Genomic DNA, 9,110 nt, shown 5'->3' on the forward strand with positions numbered 1-9,110 from the left:
GTGTGGAGTTCATTACAAATCAACATGTGAATCATACCTTATCTGACCCGAACGAAGGAATTGACCCGGATAAGCACTTCTGTTTCAACATGACTGGGAATTGCAAGTATTATACTGAAGTTCAATACAGAGACAGCGCTGAGATGGACGGGAAACTGTCTCTAATTCACTTTAACAGCAGGAGTCTATATACCAACTTCGGCCACATCAAGGAATACCTAAATCACCTCAAAACCCCTTTCACCATCATTGCAGTGTCGGAAACATGGATTAATGAAGACAAAGGCACAGATTTTTTCCTGGATGGATATAATCTTGTATGTGTTAACAGGAGAAACAAAGGCGGAGGAGGAGTGGCACTATTCATTGACAATAATATCAAGTATGAGACAGTACAAAACATGTCTAAAGCTGTGGCTCACATATTGGAATGTGTGACAATTGAAATCTGTGTAACTAAAGGTAAAAATATAGTTGTAAGCTGTGTCTACAGAGCACCAGACTCAAAAATAGAGGACTTCAATGAATGTGTGGGAGAAATATTCTCCGAAACAAGTCAAAAGAGAGTTTTTATCTGTGGTGATATAAATATTGACTTGCTCAATCCGAAACAATACACGGTAATTGACGAGTTCATTAATTTGATGTATACAATGGGCTTACAACCTCTCATCACACGCCCAAGCAGGATCACGACATACAGCGCTACTCTAATTGATAATATTTTTACTAACGTTAATGACATAGTAAGTGGACTCCTGATAAATGATATAAGTGACCACTTACCAATCTTTGCTATCTATGACTATAAATACACTGTGAGACAGACACCTAACAAAAACACATACATAAGGGTCAGAACTGAAGAAGGAATGAATATACTGAAAAATGAACTACTGAGGCAAAACTGGAATAATGTTTATAATGAAACAGATGTGAATGATGCATATGATTCCGTTTTGCAAAAATTTAAAACACTGTATGACAGACACTGTCCTGTGAAAAAGAAACACCCTAATCAGAATAAGGAGCAGAAACCATGGCTCACAAAAACATTGATAAACGCCTGCAGGAAGAAAAACACTCTGTATAGACAGTTCCTAAAATCAAGGACGGCCCAGTCTGAAGTGAGATATAAAAGGTATAAAAACAAGCTAAACAGCATCCTAAAGGAATGCAAGAAAGAATATTACAGCAATTGTTGTGACCAGAATTGTCACCCCGAATCCTCAGGACCTCAACCCTGTAAATACTGGAGGGAGAGAAGACTGAATGATCACACAGAGTCAGGGTTAATTTCCGCCTTTTGCAAAAGGGAGAACTCCACAGCTCACTACAGATCACGTGACCTGCTCCTGCAGCTGTCCCCAAGAGTTCCGAATTCTCCACTGTTTGCAGGCTCATTTTATTGAAATCATAGGGGCGTTTACATTTCATAAAGCATAGCCATAAATGGATATATTTACACTTTGCTTCACATCTTGTTCCTTGGTTGGGGGTGTTTACCTCCCACTGTCGTACCATCCCTCGTGCTCAAGGACACATATTTGTGTCTACTCCTCTGGTTCACTTCTGCTTTTATATCTCTTCACTTTCTACTAGACAGGGGTCATTCTCTGGTGACAGGGATCACTCTCGGGTGACAGGGTTTGAGCCTTCTGTCTGTACCGTAAACTGTCTGTCATCTGAATATCATAAAGCATAGCGAATATATAATAAAAAATCCACAATTCCCCCTTTTGAACTCATATAGAGTTCAACACTAATAAAATGCAAAACCAATACACACTTGATATTAAAACAGCATATCCCAAGGAGTATGGATACAGTAAGAATCAGCGAGTAAGCAAAATAGCATAGTAAGCTAAAATCGGTCAGCAACATCTTGTTCGTCTGAGTCTGGAAATTTATCGGTCAAAAGCGGCAACATGTGAGTGGGATCTTGTGAGTGAGGAGCGATTGCTGTTGTGATTAGTCGATTGATCAGGGAGCGAATACAGGGAATACAACAGCACCCACATAGGGTCAAAATGGCAGTGAACACTGCGACGGACAGTAGTACGGAAGTTACAAGGGACTTGTACCTTCCGAACACATCCATCCATGAGTCCCACATAGATGTGTCCACACCAGAGTGCTCCTAAAATAGCTAACCAACATAAGACAAGAATGAAAACAGTGAGATCCTTCATCCCACCTAAGATGGCGGACTAAAGGTTACAAAACATACACTCAATCACACTCAGATAAAAATAAGAGAATAAACATAAAAGCCCTGTTCTTCTTGATGGTAGTTTGGCAAACTACATGTAGGAGAGGAGCGCTATTTCACCTCCTCCCAGCCGGGGTTTCTTCGTTCTTCGGACTCCAGGGGTAGACTACCCTGGAGTCTTTGGTCACTGCAGGGGATTATTCTGCCCCTTTCTTGGCAGGACCTTCTACTTAGTCAGCCGACTCAGCGTTCTGCTCCTGGAGGTTTCTATGTATGTCGGCCACAGTACGTTGTGGCTCCTCTGCTGCTGCGCACTGGCTCCAGTGGAACCAGGTGTCCCCCTTTCCTTTAAGGCGGACGGCGTGTGTTGTTCTCTCGGTGATCTGGAACGGACCTGTCCACCTGGGCTCCGTCCACTTTCTTTTGATTACTCTCAGTAACACCCACCCCACCTCTGGGGATGTGTGTCCACTCTCCTCTGGGCGCTGGCTCTGGACCTGTTTGGAGAAATGAGACACCAAACTGTGCAGTTCGTTATAATACGCTCTTTTAGTCATTCTTTGTCCCTCCTCTTCTGTTAGAGGAAGTTTAGAGCTTGGTCCTGGGAAAGCTCTCCCTGTTTGTAGCTCGTGGGGAGTAAACCCTGTCGAGGTATTTACCGAGCTACGTATTGACATTAGGGCTAGTGGTAGGGCATCTACCCAATTGAGTTTGGTCTGTGCACAGATTTTTGCCAATTTGGTTTTGACTGATTGATTCATCCTTTCCACTTTTCCCTGGGACTGTGGATGATACACTGTCCCAAACCCATGTTTTAAGCCCAACATTGCCTCCACCTGCTGGAGGTCTTTATTTTTGAAATGCGTTCCATTGTCGGACCTGATTTTCTCAGGGAACCCGTGTCTAGGGATGTAATGGTTAATCAGACTTTTAACCACAGTCTGGCTGTCTTCCCTCCTTGCTGGCCATGCCTCTGGCCACCCTGTGTATGCATCCACACACATCAGTATGTATCGATACCCTCGGACTGTGTTGATCATGTCAGTATAGTCTATTATGATTTCTTTTCCTGGGTTAGTCTGTAAAGGGTATCGTCCTGGTTCTGGTTTTATTGTTGGTTTGACATTAAACTGTGTGCACTGTTCACACGTTTTAGTCAGGTATTGAGCCATGTCTTTCATGTATGGATGCCACCAGTGGTTCAGGTTCCTCATCATCTGAGCGACCCCTACGTGGCCTATCCCATGTGCTTCTTCCATAGCCGTCTGTCTAAGTCCGGGAGGTAAAATTAGTCTGCCATCTGGACCACGCCATAGTCCATCTACTTCAGTCGCCCCTCGTGCTTTCCACAGAGTTTTCTCCTGTGGAGAGGCTTTGGCCTGTAAGTCAACTAGTCTTTTTAGGTCGATCGGGGGTCCGATCTCTGTCTCGGAGCATACTAGTATGGCTCTTTCTACGTATCCTGCTGCTTGTTTCGCTGCCTGATCAGCGGCATTATTTCCTCTCGATACTTTGTCTTTCCCTGTACTGTGCCCTTTGCACTTAATGACTGCTACCTTCTTTGGTAACAATAATGCTTCTGCTAGTTCTTTCATTTCGGTCTCATGTTTGATTGGTTTGTCGCCAGTTGTTATGAATCCTGCTCTGAGCCACTGCCCTAATTCCACATGGACTGCTCCAGTGGCATAGGCTGAGTCTGTGTAGATGTTCACTTCCTGTTTTTGTGCTAATTTTAGAGCCTCAATTACAGCCACTACTTCTGCTCTTTGGGCGGATTGTGTTCCTTCCAGTCTCTCTGCTTTTAAGACAACTGTTTCTTTGCCCTGATCTTCTACTACTGCGTATGCAGCGCGGAGTCCATCTTGTTCATGTCGGAAGCAACATCCGTCTGTGAAAAGATCTCTAGCTCCTTCTATCGGGCTGGCCTGTAGGTCTGTTCTAACCTTTTCATCTTTTGCTGCTCTTTCTACACATAGGTGTGGTTCTCCTGCACCTATCTGGTCTGCCATGTTTATCCCCTCGTGTGTGAAGGTGATGTTTGGTGCTTCTAAGATTTTACTTAGTCGTCTCTGTCTCAGTGTGGTCAGTGTAAAAGTTTCTGAGTTAACATACGCTACTACACTGTGTGTTGTCAGAATCTTAAGCTGGTGCCCCATGACGATGTGCGCAGTTTTTTGGATGATTTTTGCTATCCCTGCCGCATGTTGTGTGCAAGGAGGATGCCTTCTTTCCATGTTATCTAGCATTATGCTCACAAACATGAGAATCACTCTCTCCCCCCCTTTTCTCTGGAACAGGATGCCATTTATGCATCCATCTGTTCCAGAGATATCAAGAAAAAAACGGTTGTTTGTTGTCGGGTGTTGCAAGTTCGGCGGCGGTGGCGAGGGATTGTTTTAGTTTCGATAAAGGCTTTTTCCGCCAGTTGTGTCCATTCTACTTTAGCCGAAAGATTTCGCATGCCCTGATCCCTGACCAGCTGCCGGAGTGGTTGAGTCAATCCCGTGTAGTTCGCCACGAAGTTTCTACTGTAGCCTGTCAAGCCAAGAAACGATAATACGTCTTTTACCTTCTCAGGTTTGGGGTGGTGTAGGATTGTTGACCGATGCGCTGGAGACAAGCCCACCCCCTTTTGTGATACCATTCTTCCCAGGAATGAGACCTGTTTACGAGCAATTTGTAATTTTGATTTGCTGACTTTAAACCCTGTCTTGGCCAAATGTTCGAGGATAGCTTTGGTGGCAGCTAGACAAAGGGCGGCGGAGGGCGCGGCAATCAGTAAGTCATCTACGTATTGGACCAGAGTGGTGTTCTCTGGTAGCGCGCAATCCTTTAACACTTGCTTTAGTACCTGATTAAAGATACCTGGAGAAAGGGCGAAACCCTGTGGGAGTCGGGTGTAGCGCAACTGCTGGCCTTGATATGTAAAAGAAAAAATGTCGCGGCATTCTTCAGCGAGTGGCAGACAGAAGAACGCGTTAGCTAAGTCAATGCATGTAAACCATGTTTGTGATGGATCGAGGTTAGCCAGAGCCACATAGGGGTTAGGCACTGGCACCGTGGGCGTAAGGAGGATGTCATTAATGCATCTTAAGTCATGTGCCATTCGATATTTCCCTGTGCCTTTCTTCTCTACTGGTAAGATAGGGGTGTTCCAAGAGGAGTCTGATTGCTCTAATACACCGGCTTGTAACAGTCCTTCGATTGTATCTGCAATGCCTGCCTCTGCCTGAGGTTTATGCGGATATTGTCTTATCCATAGCGGCGAATCAGTTTTCACTTTAAATGTTACTGGGGTGCAATTAGTGAGTCCCACGTCCGTGGGACCCTCAGCCCACAAATGGTCAGGCAGTGAGGAAAGAATTTCCTGTGCCTGGTAGTGATCTGTTTTTTCTCTACCGTGCGAGCGAGTGATTTGGTCGTGTTGTAACATAGCGATATCTGAACAATTTGTCAAGATTTTGTAGGTGCGGGTAGAGTCAGAGAATAAAACTTGTGGAATTTCAGTATGTCTCCAATCCGAGACACTTAATGCCCTTTTGACCATCCCACCTAATTCTTTAGCCTGATGCTGAGGATGTACAGCCAGCGAAACATGAGGGGCTGCCTCATCCTCCATCATGTACCACTGCAACTCTTCAGGAGTCAGATCAACACCCGCAGCCACCCCTTCTGGTGCAACGTAAATGTTTTGACTATGTACATCCCAACACACCCCTTCAAGTTGATCCCTGAATTTCTCCTGATACCAATCAGTTTGTTGTCTATCATAAAACAGAGTCACATGCGGAGGGTCGGGGGGAGAGACAAACGGTTCGATTTGGGCTATCAAGGGCTTCCACTGCAGGTACGCACTGCTTTATCGACAGCATCGGGTCTGCCGGGTTGCTGCTGTCGGAGCCTCTCCGTGGGGTGTGCTATTGTTGTTGGTACGCCTCTCCGTCCCATTGTTCCCATCCGAACACGGGAAGCTGGCGCGCAGCTGGAGCACTCTGTCTGTGAGGCTGTGGCGGTTTCTGCCCATCTAGTGGACCGCGGTGTGGACAATCTCTAACCCAGTGTCCTGTCTCCTCACAATAGTAGCAGCGGCCTCTCCCTTGTCCTCCCCTAGGTGGACCGCCCCTTCCACGCCCGCCTCCCCATGAGCCTCTGCCCCTACCATACCCCCGCGTGGGCCTCTGCTGTTGGTTTTGATAGGGAGGTGGCTGGACCCAGGGTGGTGTTGGGTAAAGATCTGGGGTTCCTACGGCGCCCTGTGTAGCTACCAGCACCTTTTTATCAGGCTTTTTCTTATCGTTGGCTTTTTGCCTGGCCTCTGCCAGCTGTATTTTCAGTAGTTGAGCCTGCAGGTCTTTTACTGTCTGACTCTCACCCTCTACTTTATCCTGAGCGCGCGACAAATGATGTATGAGGTGGCAGTCCCACACTGTGGAATCGCAACCTGCCATGTCGGGGTTATTTTCCATGGCTTTTCTCACCTCCTCTGGAACACCCTTTAAGACGGCCGCCCTGTACCACTCTCTCTGTATGCCTTCTTTTCCGGGGTGGCACCCGGTTTGTTTGATCCACATGTCCTTACTATGGTCTAAATACTCACGCGGGTTTTGTTTTGGGTCCCATTTTAGCTTCGGTACTGCAGCGGCACTAGGGAGTGGATATTTGACCCTCATGGCCTGGCCCACTTTTGTGCTAACAGTAGTAAAAGGGATATCATCTCTGTCTTTATTTGTGCCTGCATCCTCCTCGAGGTCCCGTACATCGGACCCTGTAAGGCATCTACTTATTACTGCCGTGAAATCTCCTAACGCGAGCTTTTGGCCAGCTGTCAATTTGTCTAGTTGACTCAACCATAAGGACCCTCCTTCTGCCACGGGGGGGTTGCTTATCCACTAAGGCTTGGACATCCCCTATGGGGAATGGGCGGTACTGCGTAGCATTGCTTGAACCTGCCTGTATCAGTGGGTATTGATATCGGATGGGTGGTCTAGATGAATGTCCTGTCTGAGACCTAGTTTGCATGCGGGCCTTTTCGGTCAGTTCCTTCATAACCCGGTGTGACTCTTCGAGCTCTTGTTCTAGCTGTTCTAATGCTTTTCCGTCGTTATCTTCGTCCCATATTCCCCTCGCATGCATTGCCACCTCAGCTTCCTCGTCCCTATGGGGTCCTGATTCCCATTTGCCTTTCGCTGACATTTCAATCTCCCCTTCTCTTTCTCCCATTTCATGTAAGAGTCGGGCAATTTCGTCTTCGACTATTTTTTCTTTTTCCTCCTGCAGTTGTATTTGTGTCAATTTTTTTCTAAATAGTCTCTTTCTTTCTTCTGAGTTGTCTTTTCCTCCCTGTGCGCCCTGCACCCACCTATCTATATCAGGCCCGCAGGCCCCTTTTGGTGTCTTTGCTCCCTCCTTTTCTTTCGGCCGCATCCATTCTATCAAATCCGCCTCAGAAAGGCCTAAATGCACTTCCTGATTTGTTCCGTCTCTCTGCCCCCTCAGTAAAAACGGCTCTGGCTCAATATGGTTTGTCTGCTTCTGAGCAGTGTCCTGCCTTTGGGGTGTGGGAAGCGGTGCGTGAGATGTTATTTCTGAAGCTGCCGCAACGCTTATATGGCTACGTGATTCCGTCCAGTCACTGTCTTGTGGGTTATCTATATGTATTCTCCCTGCCGTTATTTGGAATGAAGGGTATATACCAGGTGTGGGGTTTGTTGGTGGAGCACTTGGACATGCAGTCGAGTAGGGTGGGGGAATTGGAGTCGAGGGGTTGTCTATTTTTTGTTTTTTGGATTCTTCTGTCATGAGATGTTTCACTCCCTGCCACCACATAGCCCATTTACTCCATTGAGCTCTCTCCTCACTGGCTTTTGCCTGTGCTTTCTTATTCTTCCCCTTATTTAGGAGTCCGCATGTCTTTCCTTCCTCTATCTCTTTTTCTTCCCTTTGTTTGGCTTCCTCTTCTTTTTTTCCAAAACTCAGCCTTTAAGTTACCTCTATCTTGCATGCTTCTCTTTTTCTCTTTCATCAATTTTGTTACTGCTGCTTTTAGCTTAGATTTTTCTTCTGCCGCTGATTGGGGTTCGTGTATTCGATCTATCACCTTATTGAGAGCCAAAACCTGTTCCTCGACAGTCCTAAGTCCCGTAATCGGTCCCCACCCGTCATCATCTATTTCTCTGTCAAACTCGCCATCCATTGTTTTTCCCAGTTATTTCAGTTAGTGGTGTACTACAAGTTTTGTTTCTCTCCGTACTACAAGGTGTTATTTCCTCAATTCAGAGTTTGGGTGACTTACTTCAACAGGCCACTGCGTATGTTAACACCGTTAGGTTTCAACAGTGCTGCTGCTTCAGTTCACTTTTGCTCTGACATTCACACTTATACACATGCATTCATTACCCTCTAATTATGGACTGCTCACAGTAGCGACCTGGTCTTGCTAGTCCCTGGCCGCTCACAGTTATTTCACTGGTCTTGCTTAGCCTGTTAGCTCACAGTTATTTCACTGGTCTTGCTAACTTTTGTTCTGAGTAGCTCACAGTTATTTCGCTGGTCTTGCTACTCTGTGTGTGTTTTCTAGTGTTCTGGAAAGGAATGCTTTGACTCACAGGACTTATCGTCTCTGTTCTTGCTGTTTCAGAGCATTTAGAGACAACTCACGTGGGATGTCGCTCGATCTCGCGGTCTCCAAATGTTAAAACAGCTCACAGTTATTTTCTCTGGTCTTGTTATCTCAGGGGCTTGAGATAACTCACAGTCATTTGCTACAAAAGTGTTCGTGTTCTTATCTCAAGTTTTGGCCGACTGGAAACTATGGCACGCTGTGTCCCTGGTATCCAGTCCTTGCTGTGAATCTAATCTTCACAACTGACACCAAAACTTTATATATCTGTAATTTGAG

The 9,110-nt window shown here is 46.0% G+C and overlaps 1 pseudogene; it reads right to left on the reverse strand.

The window, feature by feature from the left end:
* Positions 1-2,213: 2,213 nt before the first annotated feature.
* Positions 2,214-5,645, reverse strand: LOC115581677 (uncharacterized; annotated as a pseudogene).
* Positions 5,646-9,110: the final 3,465 nt, after the last annotated feature.

The sequence above is a fragment of the Sparus aurata genome, chromosome 5 (genome assembly GCF_900880675.1).
Source record: "Sparus aurata chromosome 5, fSpaAur1.1, whole genome shotgun sequence".
Taxonomy (NCBI): domain Eukaryota; kingdom Metazoa; phylum Chordata; class Actinopteri; order Spariformes; family Sparidae; genus Sparus; species Sparus aurata.